This window comes from Schistocerca nitens, chromosome 5, assembly GCF_023898315.1.
Source record: "Schistocerca nitens isolate TAMUIC-IGC-003100 chromosome 5, iqSchNite1.1, whole genome shotgun sequence".
Classification (NCBI taxonomy): Eukaryota; Metazoa; Arthropoda; class Insecta; order Orthoptera; family Acrididae; genus Schistocerca; species Schistocerca nitens.
Genome location: NC_064618.1, coordinates 755,471,845 through 755,490,421, shown reverse-complemented (window position 1 = coordinate 755,490,421; position 18,577 = coordinate 755,471,845). Strand labels below are relative to the sequence as shown.

The following is an 18,577-nucleotide window of genomic DNA, read 5'->3' as shown; positions in this document are numbered from 1 at the left end:
TGCACCGTTAACTCCCACATATGCTATGGAGTAGATGCCCGTCACCCTGGGGCATCGATACTCCCGGCAATGGCCATCCTGCCAGGTGGCCTTTGCTGCAGCTGGGTGGTGCCCGTGGAGAGGGCCCCTGGTCGGAATGGGTGGCATCAGGCAGATGACACGGCATGAAGTGTAGTACGTCATCTCTTGCTAGTGGTCCGGTGCCAGCAGTCTCTAAGCGGGCAAAGTCTTAACTTCAATGCTAAGAAATATGACCCAAAATCGTTCACCTCCCTGGCCACACCATGGGAGGAGCGCCAGCCTAAGGATGGTAGTGAAGCTTATTCACCCCGGTATCTCGTATGTATGAGAGTTGATGGGGAATGTTTCCTGTCCATGAAGCCTCAGTTTTTTGTGGAGCATTTAGAAGACAAGTTTGGGGAGGTGGAGGGCTTGTCCAAAATGCGCTCTGGGTCAGTCTTGATAAAAATAACATCCTCTGCCCAGTCACGGGCATTACTCGCTTGTGACAAGTTGGGGGATGTTTCTGTTACCATCACGCCCCATAAGGACTTAAATATGGTCCAGGGTATTATATTCCACAGGGACCTTCTTTTGGTCGAGCTGCGCGCCAATTTAGAGCAGTGAGGTGTTCATTTCATTCGGTGTGTCCATCGGGGTCTGAGGGGTAATAAGGTTGCCACTGGTGCCTTCATCTTGGCCTTCGAGGGTGACACATTGTCCAAGAAGGTCAAGGTGATGGTCTACTGCTGTGACGTCAAGTCATATATACCTCCCCCGATGCGGTGCTTTAAGTGTTGGAAGTTCGGCCATGTGTCTTCCCGCTGTACTTCCAGCTTCACATGTCGAGATTGTGGACGTCCATCACATCCCAATACTCCATGTGCGCCACCTCCCAGCTGTGTTATGTGCGGAGAGCATCATTCACATTGTTCACCAGACTGCAGGATTTTACAGAAAGAGAGGAAAATCATGGAATATAAGATTGTGGACCAACTGACCTACACTGAGACTAAGAGGAAATTTGAGCACCTACATCCTGTGGCTATGACCACCTCTTACACTGCCGCTACGAGAACAGTTGTCACCCCTTCGGTTCCTCGTATTCCTGTCTCCTCTCAGAACCAGAAGACATACACCCGCCCCCTTGTTGGTGGGTGGCACTTCCCTCCCTGTTGCTCCCGCACCAACTACATCAGGAGCAAATCCCCCCCCCCCCCCCAACTATCAGGGATATCAGTCCCCACTTCTGAGCCGGAGAAGTGTAAGTCTTCTTTGGCTCCTCTCGCTAGAAATGGGTCCCTTAAGTCATTCCCTTCCCTGGTTTCTGCTAGTGGGAGAGATGACACCCGCCAGTGACTGAAGAGCCCAAAAGCAGCTGGTCATAGGGCTTCACGGTCATCCTCAGTCCCAGAGACTGAATCAGTGAAGTCCTCCCAGCCAGGGAAACCCAGGGAGCAGCAAGAGAAATCCAAAAAGAAGGTCCCCAAGACCAAAGCAATTGCACTGGCACCCACACCACCGCTACCTACAAGCTCTTCATCTGCAGATGAGGTGGAGATTCTGGCGTCCGCTTAGGACTTGGATGTCTCCCGACCCTCAGACACAATGGATATATACTGTTCAGGCAACAAGTCGGTGGCAGCAGGTGACCCTAAGGTGTAAACTGCCACATTGAATGTTCCATGCCTTCCCAGTCACACGATTACGTCATCCTCCAGTGGAATTTGCGACACTGATTGATCAACACCCTAAACCTTTCCAACTTTAGGGAGATTTTAATGCCCATAACCCCCTTGTGGGGTGGCACCGTGCTTACTGGCTGAGGCAGAGATGTTGAAACTTTACTGTCCCAGTTCGACCTCTGCCTCTTAAATACTGGGGCCACCAAACATTTCAGTATGGCTCATGGTAGTTACTTGGCCACTCATTTATCAGTTTGCAGCCCAGGACTTCTCCCATCTATCCACCGGAGAGCACGTGATGACCTGTGTGGTAGTGACCACTTCCCCATCTTCCTGTCACTGCCCACAGATGCCTGCCCAGATGGGCTTTAAACAAGGCAGACTGGGAAACTTTCACCTCTGCTGTCACTGTTGAATGTCCCCCACTTCGTAACATTGATGTGATGGTTGATCAGGTGACTACAACAATTGTTTCTGTGGCAGAAAACACGATCCCTTGCTCTTTAGGGTGCCCCCCGGTGAAAGGCAGTCCCATGGTAGTCGCTGGAAGTCGCTGAATCAATTAAGGAGTGTCGGTGAGCACTACAGTGGCACCCTTTACTGGAGCACCTCATAGCCTTTAAACGGCTCTGTGCCCGCGTTCATCAACTTCTCAAACATCAGAAGCAGGAGCGTTGGGAGAGAGATGTGTTGACCATTTTGTGCCATACATCACCTTCCCAAGCCTGGGCAAAGATCAGACGTGTTTTTGGGTACCAGACCCAAACAGGTGTTCCCAGTGTTAACATAAATGGCGTGTTATGTACCGATGCCAAAGCAGTTGCCAAGCACTTTTCTGAGCACCAACATTCTTGGTAAGCTGCTGGAACGTATGGTGTGTCGGCGGTTGGGTTTGGTCCTGGAGTCACGTGGCTTACTGGCTCCAGGTCAGGGCGGCTTCCACCAGGGTTGCTCTACCAGCAATAATCTTGTGTCCCTTGAGTGTGTCATCCGAACAGCCTTTTCCAGATGCCAACACCTGGTTGCTGTCTTTTTTTATTTATGAAAAGGATATGACACGACCTGGCGACATTATACGAGTGGGGTCTCCAAGGCCCGCTTCCGATTTTTATCCAAAATTTCCTGTTGCTTCGTACTTTCCGTGTACAAGTTGGTGCCTCCCATAGTTCCTACCATAACCAGGAGAATGGCGTCCCGCAAGTCTCTGTATTGGTTGTATCTCTATTCTTAGTGGCTATTAATGGTCTAGCAACAGCTGCAGGGCCTTCCGTCTCACCTTCTCTGTGTGCAGACAACTTCTGCATTTCGTACTGCTCCACCAGTACTGGTGTTGCTGAGCAGCACCTATAGAGAGCCATCCACAAGGTGCAGTCATGCGCTCTAGCCCGTAGTTCCCAGTTTTCGGCCGCAAAGTCGTGTGTTATGTACTTCTGTTGGCATCTTACGTTCATCCAGAACCAGAACTTTACCTTAATGATGATCCACTCACTGTAGTGGAGATTTATCGATTTTTAGGACAGGTTTTCGACACATGATTGACTTTGCTTCCTCACCTTCGTCAGCTTAAGCGAAAGTGCTGGCAGCACCTCAATGCCCTCCATTGCCTAAGCAACACCAACTGGGGTACAGATCGCTCTATGCTGCTGCAGCTGTGCAGGGCACTTGTTCAATCACACCTTGACTATGGGAGCCAAGTTTATGGTTAGGCGACGCCCTCAGCATTGAGTTTACTCAGCCCAGTGAACCACTGTGGTGTTCACCTAGCAGCAGGAGCTTTTGGGATAAGTCTGGTGAACAGCGGCCTTGTGGAGGCCGGAGTTCCTCTGTTGCAGGTTATGCGTGCACAAATGCTGACCAGTTATGTTGCTCATGTTTGTAGTTCTCCTGTGCATCCGAATCACCGTCTCCTTTTCCCACACCAGGCAGTTCATCCTCGGCATTGGCGACCCAGGTCTGGGCTTCCAAATTCAGTTCGTGTCCGATCCCTTTTTTCCGAACTGGAGACCTTGACTTTACCAACTATACTTGAGGTCCATTCACGTACACCTCCATGGTGTACATCTAGACCATGGCTTCGCCTGGACCTTTCACATGGCCCTAAGGAATCAGTTAACTCCAAGGTTCTCCGCTGCCACTTCCTCCCGATTCTTGACATGTACCAAGGCCACAAAGTGGTTTACACCAATGGGAAGACGTCTGATGCTCACGTCAGCTTCGTGTATGTCCATGGAGGACATATTAAACAGCATTCCTTGCCCACTGGCTGCAGTGTTTTCATTGCCAAGCTGGTGGATATATCTCATGCTCTTGAGCACATCCATTCATGCCCTGGGGAGTCATTTCTTCTGTATACTGACTCCTTGAGCAGCCTACAAGCTATCGACCAGTGCTACCCTCGTCATCCTTTGGTAGCGACCATCCAGGAGTCCATCTATGCCCTGAAACGGTCCAGTCGTTCAGTGGTGTTTGTCTGTACCCCAGGTAACATTGGAATCCAGCCAATGTACTTGCCGACAGGCTGGCCAAACAGGCTACACGGAAACCGCTTGTGGAGATCGGCTTCTCTGCAATTGACCTGCGTTCAGCACTATGCTGCAGGGTTTTGTGGCTTTGGGAGACAAAGTGGCATAATCTCAGCACGCACAACAAACTGCGTGCCATTAAGGAGACTGCAAATTTGTGGCAGTCCTCCATGCGGGCCTCTTGCAGGGATGCTGTGGTTCTCTGCTGGCTCTGCATTGGCCACACTTGGGTGACACATGGCTATGATGACCCACCTCAGTGTTGGTACGGCACCTGGCTGACAGTGGCCCATATTTTGGCGAGTTGTCCCCCTTTGTCTGCCCTGCGGCGGACTCTTCAGTTACGGGACTCGTTGCCATTAATTTTAGCTGACAAAGCCTCATCGGCTATTTTAGTTGTATGTTTTATACGTGACGGTGGGTTTTATCATTCTATATAAGTTTTAGTTCATGTCCTTTGTCCCTTTGTGTTCTCCACTCTAATTCTTTTAGGGGGGATATTTTAATGTGTCGCAGAGTGGCTGGCTTTTCCTTTTTATTCTCGTGGTCTGCCAGCCATGGTCATCTGCTCTCTTGTTTTTACCCCTTCTACCTGTTTCTTGCTTTTCTCTGTGGTTTTCTTTTCCTGTGTATTGTCCATAGAATTGTTGGTTGTCCTTCTGTCATTCTTCTGGTTCTTCCTTTCTCCTGTTATTGTACTGTACGTCTCCTTCTTTTCTCTTCTTTCCCTTGTGTAATTATTTTACTGGGAACAAGAGACTGATGACCTTGCAGTTTAGTCCCCCCCCCCCCCCCCCTTCCGCTCTTTTAACCCGACCAATCCCCACCGTATATGTTGCGAGACTTTCCCAACTGAGACAAACAGCAATTGTAGGACTGTAAGTACACATACAGAAATTGTTGTAAATGGAAGGTGGGCCTTTTGGCATATTACTTCCTGTATTTGGTGGGAATGTGTTTCATTGTTTAGCAGATGACAGGCTGCTGGTGGGCATGTGTGTTTCATTGTGTTCTATGTTGTTATATTTTAAGGTGCCTTATGTGCAATGATGGCTGGTGGCTCTTAAAGAAAGTACATTGAAATTCAGAGGTGGCTAGTGACCTGCCCTGACTTCACAGGGGTAGCACGATTTGTTTGTAATAAGTGGTGATATACATAAACCTTCCTTATGAATCAGTCTATCTGTTAATGAAAACCATATCAAAATCCCTACAGTAATACCTGAGGTTATTCATAATTTGGAAACAGAAAATGAGGTGGGGGCTTTAATTTACTCTACTGGCCATTAAAATTGCTACACCAAGAAGAAATGCAGATGATAAACGGATATTCATTGGATAAATATATTATACTATAACTGACGTGTGATTACATTTTCATGCAATTTGGGTGCTTAGATCCTGAGAAATCAGTACCTTGATACACCTGGGCAGTGAGTCAAACAGAGCTTGGATGGCGTGTATAGGTACAGCTGCCCATGCAGCTTCAACACGATACCACAGTTCACCAAGAGTAGTGACTGGCGTATTGTGACGAGCCAGTTGCTCGGCCACCACTGACCAGACGTTTTCAATTGGTGAGAGATCTGGAGAATGTGCTGGCCAGGGCAGCAGTCGAACATTTTCTGTATCCAGAAAGGCCCGTACAGGACCTGCAACATGTGGTCGTGCATTATCCTGCTGAAATGTAGGGTTTCACAGGGATCGAATGAAGGGTAGAGCCACAGGTCGTAACACGTCTAAAATGTAACGTCCACTGTTCAAAGTGCAGTCAATGCGAACAAGAGGTGCCCGAGACGTATAACCAGTGGCACCCCATACCATCATGCCGGATGATATGCGAGTATGGCGATGACGAATACACGCTTCCAATGTGTGTTTACCGCGATATCGCCAAACACAGATGCGACCATCATGATGCTGTAAACAGAACCTGGATTCATCTGAAAAAATGACGTTTTGCCATCCGTTCACCCATGTTCGTCGTCGAGTACACCATCGCAGGCGCTCCTGTCTGGATGCAGTGTCAAGGGTAACCGCAGCCATGGTCTCTGAGCTGATAGTCCATGCTTCTGCAAATGTCATCGAACTGTTCGTGCAGATGGTTGTTGTCTTGCGAACGCCCCCATCTGTTGACTCAGGGATTGAGACGTGGTTGCACGATCCGTTACAGCCATGCGGATTAGATGCCTGTCATCTTGACTGCTAGTGATACGAGGCCGTTGGGATCCAGCACGGCGTTCTGTATTACCCTCCTTAACCCACCGATTCCATATTCTGCTGACAGTCATTGGATCTCGACCAATACGAGCAGCAGTGTCGCGATACGATAAACAGCAATCGCGATAGGCTACAATCCAACCTTTATCAAAGTCGGTAATGTGATGGTACGCATTTCTCTTCTTTACACAAGGCATGACAACAACGTTTCACCAGACAATGCCGGTCAACTGCTGTTTGTGTATGAGAAATCGGTTGGGAACTTTCGTCATGTCAGCACATTGTAGGTGTCGCCACTGGCGCCAACTTTGTGTGAATGCTCTGAAAAGCTAATCATTTGCATATCACAGCATCTTCTTCCTGTCGGTTAAATTTCGCGTCTGTAGCACGTCATCTTCGTGGTGTAGCAGTTTTAATGGCCAGTAGTGTATAACATGTACAGATAACAGAAAAGAAAAGTAATATGGAAGTCTGCTTTCAAAGATTATTTGAACAATAATTTGAGATGCAGTGGCTTGAGTTCTAACTATGTGCTTGACTTAATAGAAACTAAGAATAAAAAGTCTCTGCAAAGTATTACAAAGAATAAAATAAGGCTCGAAGGAGACTACCAGAAGAAACAGCCTACAAATTTATGTAAAGTGCATGTAAAAACTGTGGACAAATATTCGTGCTTTGCTGACTTACAGCATAATAGTTGAGGAGTCTGCCATCAGAACAACTGAAAAAGATGACACAGGTGGAACAGCTCAACAGACTATTAGAAATTGAAATGGAGGAGGAAGCAAAATATTCACATTTGATAGCAAGACATCATTTGTAGTGGTTTCTGCCATTCCCGAATTTGTCATGTCCGTGGATGTTAATCTATTATCATTTTTTGTTGAAGTTTTGAAAACAATTTTTTGTCTAAAATAAAATTATGCAGAGAAAGCCATTCAACCTTCAAATGCCTGTTTAAGAACATTCCTTAAGTATTTTGCAGCTTCAGGAATAATCACTGAAATGCATTTGTTTTAAAATGTGAAATAAATAGCTGACATGGGTATGACAGTTGCTGGTTATTAGATAACAGAATATTATTGCCTGCCTTGTAGCTGCAGACAATACATTAAGCATAGCAGTCTTGCATAACAATCAAACAGAGATACTCTCACTGTTTTCCAAGCAAAAAGTCAAAATCTTGCTACAATATTCTTCTGAAATTTGCAAATAAAACATTGCTGTCACTTTATATTTCTCGCACATAGTACCTCTTTTATTGAGAAACTATTTTATTCACAGCCACTTCGTCTTTTTCTGTCACATTTCATCACAATCAACACAGCACAAATTGCCAAACAAAGAAGTGGTTGCATAGCAGACTGTGTGAACAGTGAGGCAATGTGTTCACAGGTGCTGTTGTTCCCATGGGTTTATGCTTGCATACGAGGAAGAAGGCATCATATAGATATACTTGAAATGGAAGAGATAGACAGTGCGAGAAATTATAAGAGAAGTGACTTGATTTTATTCCCTAAAAACAAAACATTTACACAAGTATAAAGCTTGCGTAAGCAATGTCTATAAATGCACATGCAAAAATAAACAATAAATACATATATCATTAATCTAACAATATTTTGAAAAAGATAGACTGCAACTCATGACATAGAGGAGACATTGAGTCACCCAACGGAAAGGCTGCTGTACATTTAAGCTTTCGGCCAAAAGGCCTCCTTCTGAAGTAGAACACACACACAGACATATGCAGCGGTCAGACACAGTGCACGTATGAACGTGAGTGGTGCTTGTGTGAATTTGTGTATTTTCTATTTCAGAAGAAGGCCTTTTGGCCAAAAGCTTAAATATGTAGCAATCTTTCCGTTGTGACTGTCTGCAACTTGTCTCCTCTACATGGTGGGTATCAATCTATCTATAATACACATTGTTGTATTTCATCCTGGCTTCCAGTTGTGGCAAAGATTGCATCAACAAGTCATACCAGTGTTGGGTTTGTGTCGGTTCTGGAGCGCCATGACCGACATCATTTGAGCTGTTCTGTCAGGAGAGTTAATTTGGAGTTGGAATGGCTACTTGGATCTGGTGCAGGGTCACACATTGGTGTGGTTCTTGTTGATTCACTCTGTAGGTGGGACTATACTAGACATGGCCAACACCTCAACAAGAAAGGGAAGGGTAAACTGGCTGGGCTGATAGCAGGATATTTAAAGGGGGGAGGAACTACATCTCATGGTGGAAACTCTTTTTTAGTGTAAGATCAGTGTCCAGTGGGAAACTCAGCCAGGCAAGTACTAAAGATGTTAAAAAAGTTCAAGATACTCACAAAAGTAAAGTGAAAAATAATGTTAGTATATTTCATCAAAATATTGGGGGATTGAAGAATAAAACTGATGAGCTTCTGCTTTGTTTAGAAGATATAGAAACTGAGAATGTAATAGATGTACTATGCCTGTCTGAGCATCACATTGTCACTGATATGCAAAAGGTTAGCATCAATGGGTACAAATTAGCTGCACATGTAAGTAGAGATAATATGATGAGAGGAGGAGTTGCCATATATGTCAAAAGCTTCCACAGTGTAAAAAATTTAGAAACTAAAAAAAAATTGTGTAGAGCAACGTATGGAAGCATGTGCCACTGAACTAAAACTAAATGATGGCACTTTCATAATTGTAACAGTGTATAGGTCCCCCTCAGGGAATTTCCAGCTATTTCTAGAAAACTTGGATGCTTTGTTGTGCTATCTGTCAGACAGGGGGAAGCAAATTATCATTTGTGGGGTTTCAATGTTGATTCCCTGAAAGAGTGTAATAGGAAGAATGACCTTGTAGTATTACTCAGTTCTTTCAATTTGAGCTCCGTCATTGATTTTCCTACTCGGATAACAAAGAACAGCATGACATTGATAGATAACTTTTTTATAGACCAAGATAAGTTTAAGGACATAAATGCTTATCCTGTTGAGAATGGTCTTTCAGATCATGGTGCACAGCTAGTTACAGTACATGACATAGCTCCATGCAGTATATCAAATCAGAATTTCAAAGCAGTGCGTTCAATTAACAATATAAATATTGCAAACTTTAGGGAAAGCCTACAGCAGCTAGACTGGGATGAAGTGTATAAGGAACCCGATGCAAACTTGAAATATAACTTATTTCACGATACATTTTTAAGGGTATTTGAAAATTGTTTTCCCAAGAAAATAGTTAAACATGATTCCAAGAAAACATATAAAAAACCTTGGCTAACTAAAGGAATAAGAATATCTTACAACCGTAAAAGAGAACTGTACCTAACAGCAAGAGGGAGTACTGACCCCGAAATTGTTCAATATTATAAAAACTATTTGCGGTACTAAGAAAAGTTATTAAAAAGTTCAGAAGCATGTGTATCATGTCTGAGATCAGTAACTCTGATAATAAAATCAAAGCAATTTGGAATATTATTGACAGGGAAACAGGGCAACCAAGAGCACAGGAAGACTTTAGTGCCATAAAACTGAATGACAAGTGTACTAACAAACAATCAGAAATTGAAAATATTTTCAATAATCATTTTTTAAATGTTGTGGAGAAAATAGGATCTAGATCTTCACTAGAAGAGGCAAGGCTACTAATAGAAGAGGCCATACCTGTGCAGTTTGAAACAACTGTATTTCCACCAACCTCTCCCTCTGAAATCAGTAAAATAATAAACTCACTGAAAAGTAAAAGCTCTTACGAAATTGATGGCATTTCCAGCAAGGTACTTAAAGCTTGTTCCCCACAGACAAGTAGGATTCTCAGCCACGTATGTAATAGCTCTTTGGAGCAGGGTGTTTTCCCTGATAGACTGAAATATGCCATTGTAAAACCATTGCATAAAAAGGGGGATACGTCGGATGTCAACAACTACCGCCCAATCTCTCTTCTGACAGCTCTATCAAAAATTTTTGAGAAAGTAATGTATTCAAGAGTAGCCTCACATATTTGTAAAAATAAAGTACTAACAAAATGTCAGTTTGGTTTTCAGAAAGGCTTTTCAACAGAAAATGCTATATACGCTTTCACTGATCAAATATTAAATGCTCTGAATAACCGGACATCACCCATTGGCATTTTTTGTGATCTCTCAAAGGCCTTTGATTTTGTAAATCATGGACTTCTTTTAGATAAGCTAAATCATTGTGGTTTGAGGGGGGGCAGTGCACAAATGGATTAATTCATACTTAACTGGAAGAATGCAGAAAGTTGAAATAAGTGGTTCACGTAATGTTAAAACAACAGCTGATTCCTCAAACTGGGGGGCTATCAGGTACGGGGTCCCACCATTCCACATTGATGAAGATGCAAAGTTAGTTCTTTTTGCTGATGATACAAGTATAGTAATAACATCCAAAAACTAAGAACTAAGTGATGTAATTGTAAATGATGTTTTTCACAAAATTATTAAGTTGTTCTCAGCAAACGGACTCTCTTTAAATTTTGATAAAACACAGTATATACAGTTCCATACAGTAAATGGCACAACTCCAGTAATAAATATAGATTTTGAACAGAAGTCTGTAGCTAAGGTAGAATTTTCAAAATTTTTAGGTGTGTCCATTGATGAGAGGTTAAACTGGAAGCAACACATTGATGGTATGCTGAAACGTCTGAGTTCAGCTACGTATGCTATTAGGGTTATTGCAAATTTTAGTGATAAGAATCTCAGTAAATTAGCTTACTATGCCTACTTTCATTCACCGCTTTCGTATGACATCATATTCTGGGGTAATTCATCGTTGAGTAGAAAAGTATTCATTCCTCAAAAACGTGTAATCAGAATAATTGCTGGTGCTCACCCACAGTCATCCTGCAGACATCTATTTAAGGATCTAGGGATCCTCACAGTACTCTCACAGTATATATATTCACTTATGAAATTTGTTGTTAATAATCCAACCCAGTTCAAAAGTAATAGCAGTGTGCATAGCTATAACACTAGGAGAAAGGATGATCTTCACTATGCAGGGTTAAATATGACTTTGGCAGAGAAAGGGGTAAATTATGCTGCCACAGAAGTCTATGGTCACCTACCAAACAGCATCAAAAGCCTGACAGATAGCCAACCAACATTTAAAAATAAATTAAAAGAATTTCTAGATGACAACTTCTACTCATTGGCTGAATTTTTAGATATAAATTAAGGGGGGGGGGGAGGGGGGAAACAACTTAAACATTAGTGTCCTGCAATATTTTGTGTAATGTAATATCTTGTACAGACATCTTTTATTAACCTGACGCGTTCCACATCATTACGAAGTGTCGTATTCATTATCTATGGAACAAGTATTAATCTAATCTAATCTCTAATCTATAATTAATCTGTAATTAAAAACTATGTTTACAGAAGACTTCCAGGATACAAAATCAGTTTTGGATTAATGAATTCCTTACACATTTCCTAAAATTTTTCAGCTCCATACTCTTAACTGAGTGTGACACATCTATTTTATAATAATAATAATAATAATAATAATAATAGTAATAATATTTATTTAACATCGAATAATCAAATACAATCCCTAGAAATAATACAGTTTCAGGACATCATACAGATTATTCTTCTGAATAGGTTTTGCATTTCAACAAGGCTTGGATATTTCCCTTAAATGTGAAAGTTGCAAGGGGTAAAGAATCAAGGTCAACATTTTAACATTTTCTAGCAGTGTCATGTGTTATTGGGTCCTGTTAATTAACAGTGAAAAGTCAAGGCAAGCATTTGTCAAGGCACACATGTTTGTAAACAAAACAACCACAGTCTATTTACTTTATAGAATGTATTACATTATACATAGCTATTTGTCGTAGAAAAATGTAAACACCACCAATAACGTAGGGCTCCTGGGAGCCATTGTAAGTGCTGTGACTGTTGTGGTTCTAGAAAAAGTTCTGGCAACTACCATTTCTCATATTTGTCTTACCTTCATTGGACATTTCTTTCTATATTCTTTACTTGAACCTCTCTTGGAAATATTCGATAACATTGTAGGGGCTTGGTTTTACGCAGCATCTTTTCATTTGCTCATTCCAGTTGCTGGTTGATTAAATGTGAGCTTCCTGATTTATGAAACCCATATCTTTGTCCCATTCCATGTACTGTGCCCTCCAGTGGGAAAGGTACTTTGACTGATTCAGATCTGTTGTAGTTATGAACCATAGCATGGATGAGGTGAATAATCACAATTTTTATTCTGGCAAGGGTAAGAAGAAGCAAATGTTGAACTGAAGAGCCCAGAATATAAAAGCAGAAGTCAAACAACACTTCGTCAGCTCCGTTTTTGGCTATGGTCTCATCATAGGTATAAAAGTATACTTCTCTGGAAGTGAAAACACGCACATTAAATGTGTAAAAAAAGACAGTTGTCACTTGCAGTATACATCATTATAGGTAATATTAGGTACCGGAAGATTTTTCATGAAAGCTATTCATATTGCCCCATTTTCATCATTTTGCCTAGATTTAATTTTGGCTTCACGTTTTCCTTGGTAAAAAACTTAAAGCTTTTTCTTATGTAATAAATCAAGAGCTTACAGCCACTTAGTTTCTTCATTAACGTCTTTTGCACTACTGCTACACTAGGTGATGAAAAGTATCCGGACACCTGGCTGAAAATGACTTAAGACTTCATGACGCCCTCCATCGGTAATGCTGGAATTCAATAAGGTGTTGGCCCACCCTTAGCCTTGAAGACAGCTTCCACTCTTGCAGTCATACGTTCAGTCAGGTGCTGGAATGTTTCTTGGGGAATGGCAGCCTATTCTACACAGAGTGCTGCACTGAAGAGAAGTATCGATGTTGGTCGGTGAGGCCTGGCACGAAGTCGGCGTTCCAAAACATCTCAAAGGTGTTCTATAGGGTTCAGGTCAGGACTCTGTGCAGGCCAGTCCATTACAGGGATGTTATTGTCGTGTAACCACTCCACCACAGGCTGTGCATTATGCACAGGTGCTTGATCGTGTTGAAAGATGCAATTGCCATCCCTGAACTGCTTTTCAACATTGGGAAACAAGAAGGTGCTTAAAACATCAATGTAAGCCTGTGCTGTGATAGTGCCATGCAAAACAACAAGGTGTGCAAGCCCCCTGCTTGAAAAACACGACCACACCATAACACCACCGTCACTGAGTTTTACTGTTGGCACTACGCACTCTGGCAGATGATGTTCATGGGCATTCGCCGTACCCACACCCTTCCATGGTATCGCTGCATTGTGTATCATGATTCATCACTCTACACAATGTTTTTCCACTGTTCAATCGTCCAATATTTATGCTCTTTACACCCTTACATGGTATCGCTGCATTGTGTATCATGATTCATCACTCTACACAATGTTTTTCCACTGTTCAATCGTCCAATATTTATGCTCTTTACACCCTTCCATGGTATCGCTGCATTGTGTATCATGATTCATCACTCTACACAATGTTTTTCCACTGTTCAATCGTCCAATATTTATGCTCTTTACACGAAGCAAGGCATCGTTCGGCATTTACTGGCATAACATGTGGCTTATGAGCAGCCAATCGACCATGAAATCCAAGTTTTCTCACCTCCCTCCTAACTGTCATAGTACTTGCAGTGGATCCTGATGCAATTTGGAATTGCCGTTTGATGGTCTGTATATTACACATTATGACCCTCTTCAACTGTCGGCGGTCTCGTGTCAGTCAACAGACGAGGTCCGCCTGTACAGTTTTGCGCTGTACGTGCCCCCTCACGTTTTCACTTCACTTCACTATCACATTGGAAACATTGGACCTAAGAATTAGTGTGGGAATCTCACATACAGGCGTATGACGCAAGTGACTCCCAATCACCTGACCATGTTAGAAGTCCGTGAGTTCTGCGGAGTGCCCCATTCTGCTCTCTCACTTTGTCTAATGACTACTGAGGTCGCTGATATGGATTACCCAGCAGTTGGTGGCAGCACAATGCACCTAATATGAAAAACGTTTGTTTTTGGGGGTGTCCGGCTACTTTTGATCACACAGTGTATTTAAGTTTCCTTGCAAGAAGAAACTGCTTTTTTTACTTTGAATTCATTGCAAGCAGAGCAAGTATCTGACGTGAGTTACCCAAAAGCAATATTAAATTTTGTCTGAAATATATCCTGATAAGGCAAAATCAAAAAGCAAAAAATCCAGGAATAATGACAATACCCAGAGATTGTGTGTGTGTGTGTGTGTGTGTGTGTGTGTGTGTGTGTGTGTGTTGTCTAATTCAGAAGTGATGGTGAGTAGCACTCTTTTATCATAATATTGTCACGTATTCTGATAAAATTCTTAAGAAATGAGAAAATACCGGAAATGTCTCTTGGTGCAATATTATAATGTTTAATTTTTCAGGTAGATAAATTTTAAATACATCATGAGGGCCGTAGGGCGAAGGATAGCCTTGCAGCGAACTGATATGGTTCGTTAAATTTTCAGCAGCCTCAGGTGTCGTTTCTCATGGATTAAGTAGAATGTGCCTCACCAGTCAGTATGAGCATAACCATTAGTAGAAAGATATTTCTTGATTGTTAACATATTCTGGTTTTTTAACCTGTGAACACTCATGGAGGCAATGTAACAACAGGGTGTATACCACCCGGGAGATCCGGGAAAAACCCGGGACTTTTTTCATCCGGGAGAAAACCGGGAAAAACCCGGGAATTTTTCATTGTTTTAGGTTTCAGTCAAATTTTTGTAACTTTCACTGGTAAGAACCAATACTCTACCAAAGAATATTACTGTATGTCGCCACTGCAGAATAATGCTGCAGCAATAAAAAACGAACGAGAGAAAAATAAACGAAAATATAATTTAAGTTGCAAAGGAAATTCACCATATTCAACAACAAACACAGTGCTCTTACAAGCATCTGCCAACAGCAAAATGTATCAACGCTTTAGGAAGACTATGCAATGTTTCATAACAACAAATTGCCTCCGATGGGCGTGACGTCACAGCTTTACATTAGATTCGTTTGAGCGGTTGCGAGCGAGTTTATCCGCATGTGCAGTTGAGTCTGGTATGAGTAGTACCTTCTCCTGCTTCTGGCTACAGAAGTGTGGCAGTTAGCTGTATAAGCAATAGCAGCAAGCAGATGCTATCCGGAAAAATTTTACTGGTGCGCCTAAGCTGCCAGATTCACCTATGCGCAACAGGCCCGGAACTAGGGGGCGGGGGCAAACCGGGTTATCTGATCCGAGCGATAGTTTCGGGGGGGAATAACCTTGTTTCACAAAGCCCCTAGCACCACCCAGCACGTTGGTCTATCGATTTCTCAAATGATTTTCAACGCATCCCTGTTGGTTTTTGAACAAATTATAAGTCGATTTCTGACCGAATCGTAAGTTGATTTTTGAATGTGTGCATAGTGTACGTGATGTCTCTGCCAGGGGAATCCCAGTCGCATCTAGAAATAAACTTTCCTGCAGACAAATGGGGACGGGTCTATACGAGCTGAGCGGAATAAAGCCGAACGGATGAATACCAGTCGCTGTTTATGTGGTTGACTGGGTTTCCAAATGATCAGCGTTGATATGACTACTAACGAATTCAATAGATTCAGACTACCAGAGTGGAAAAAAACGACTAACAGGAATAACAGGCAACAAAGATTGCGTATTGTCTCCTCCGTGTATCCAAGAAAATGAAATTTTGACAGAAAATTTTTGGCCAGACAGCTACACTGCTAAAGGCCAGTTACACAGTCCCCGCCTAGGAGCCGCTAAAGTTCTATTCTGGGAGTAGCGTGGAAAACGCGTTGTACGAACACGTAATAACGCCCAACCGGATAACTAAACCGGTGTCGAAATTAACCGGAGAATAAATTTTGACACTGGCATGAATAGTTAGATAATTAGTGATAAGATTGTTTGTTAGAACGAGGAAGGAGAAGAAACGGGGACTCACAGAAATTACGGGAGAATATGACGATTCGAAATTTATTTAAAAATTTAGTACTACTACTTTTCGATCTCATGCTTCAGAAGCTAGAGAGTATGAATGAAATGTGAAACTATTTCCTAACACAAAACTTTGCTTGTAGGAGGCCTAACAGGCATTTGATATTGGTACTTCATGAATTATATTCCGTCGTGTTGTGCCAAAACAGTCTCCATTATTTGGTGTGTGTAACAACTGCTGCAATACTGGGCAGGCCTATTTCGTTTTATATAGCAGTGACAAAATACACGTAATCAGATCGAGAAATCACATCAGTCTTGGGTACAATTTGTATTAACAGCTTTCCTAGTATTAGACAACGACATTTCGCTTTTTCATGTAGCAAAACGTTGACGAACTTTGATGAGGTAGTAGATTCTTTCCCAGAAAGGAAAGTAAGCCATATAAAGCTGTGGCAAGATTAGAAAGAAATGAAGCTGGGACTTAATAATTCCAAGCAGTATTAATTCCGAGATTTTTTTTAAAGAGGAGCCGGATGTCAAACCGGCCGACTGGGAGCAGGAGAGGCACCACAGAACTTTTAATTTCCACTGGCGTGAATATAGTTTGATGCCACCCATTCCATTACAAAACATTACGTCTTTGAATTCCACACAGCGAAATACAAGAGACGTGCGATGGAATAATGCTGTGTGGAGAGGCGTGGAACTGCGATTTGCCACACTTAAGACCAAATAACATGCCTTACATTCCCTCGAATATATATGTTTTATGTATCAGACTCTTCAGAAAAATGTGTGCTACAAAATGAAGATATTTTTGAAAAGTCCATTTTTAAATTTTTGGCGTCCTACCTCAAATGCCCAAGGGAGGGGGGAGCGCCACTATCTAATATCGCCCCGGTTCGGAAATATCCTAGATCCGGACCTGATTCACAGAGCAGTCTGAGTTGTAGTGGGAGGTTGTAGTCTCCACGTGACCCGTGTTTACTTTAAGTGATTTTGCTGTTTCCTCTTAGTTTATTGCTCTCACTTCAAATGAAAATAAAACGGATTTCTGTGGCCGGGAGCTATCAAGTGAATTAAAATACATTCACATAATTACGGAAGGCTAAAATATGTAATTAGTTTCAGATTTTATTTTGTTTCCGCCTTTCTGACAGTCAAGCGTTAATCGCCTTGCAGAACAATGAAGTTATTTTTGTCTGTTTGTTAAAGAAATTTGACTATTACTAATATTTTCTGCTGAGGCAGTCAATTTATTTGAAACTAAGTGTTTAATTCCACACTATTGGCTAGTTTCAACTGTTCGCTGCATTTCAAGTTAACGTTTTCATCTTCTAGCACGTATGGCATTATGCCTTAATAAAGAACCAAACATTAGACAGTACAGTACAGGTACTCCAAGAAAATATACATCTGAATCTGAACATACGAATGAGCACTTTCAGCCGAATGATGCATTTTAGTATAGTTCACAAAATTCCCATGCTCTTGGAGTGTCTTCTAATGTCTTGTTTCTTTTATGACATAATGTAAGATCTTTTAATGTTTTACACGTACGAACGTACGGGCTTCCTGCGTGATCGTAGCTGCGCAAGCGCTGCGACACCTGTTATTTGGCGCGCTCTGGCAACTGCTGAAACGAATCATTTCTAACAGGTCGCGGGAAAATATTGCGAATGGTTGTTTGGAAAGCGTTACTTTCAAAGTAAATTTCCTTTTACGCAAGATAAACTCTGTGTGCGCGAATGTCCGGTGAATTTCTTAAGTCACAGAGTATTTGACTCTCATTGAAAAATCAAGTCTTTGAGGGCGACCAATTAGAATATTTTCGAGCCCAGAAGATCAGACATTTATGTCGTTGTTAAAAAAATTTACCGGCACATTTTTGTGATGTATCTTTAAAGTGTAACGCGCTCAAAAATGATCTTTGTGTGTTAAGGCTTAGCTTCTCTTGCAACTTATTAATCTTAGTGACCAATATTAAACGTAAAAGCTTTTCTTTTCTTGTAGCAACCCTATGTATATATGTACCGTATTTACTCGAATCTAAGCCGCACTTTTTTTCCGGTTTTTGTAATCCAAAAAACCGCCTGCGTCTTAGAATCGAGTGCAAAGCAAGCGGAAGTTCTGAAAAATGTTGATAGGTGCCGCCACAACTAACTTCTGCCGTCGAATATATGTAGCGCTACACAAGTATGCTTTGTGGGCACAAAGATAAA

The 18,577-nt window shown here is 42.1% G+C and overlaps 1 protein-coding gene across 1 annotated transcript in view; it reads left to right on the top strand.

Annotated features, from left to right (window-relative positions):
- The window catches only part of LOC126260022 (uncharacterized), an 80,893-nt gene that overhangs the window by 22,970 nt on the left and 39,346 nt on the right, over positions 1–18,577 (top strand). The window lies entirely within an intron of this gene.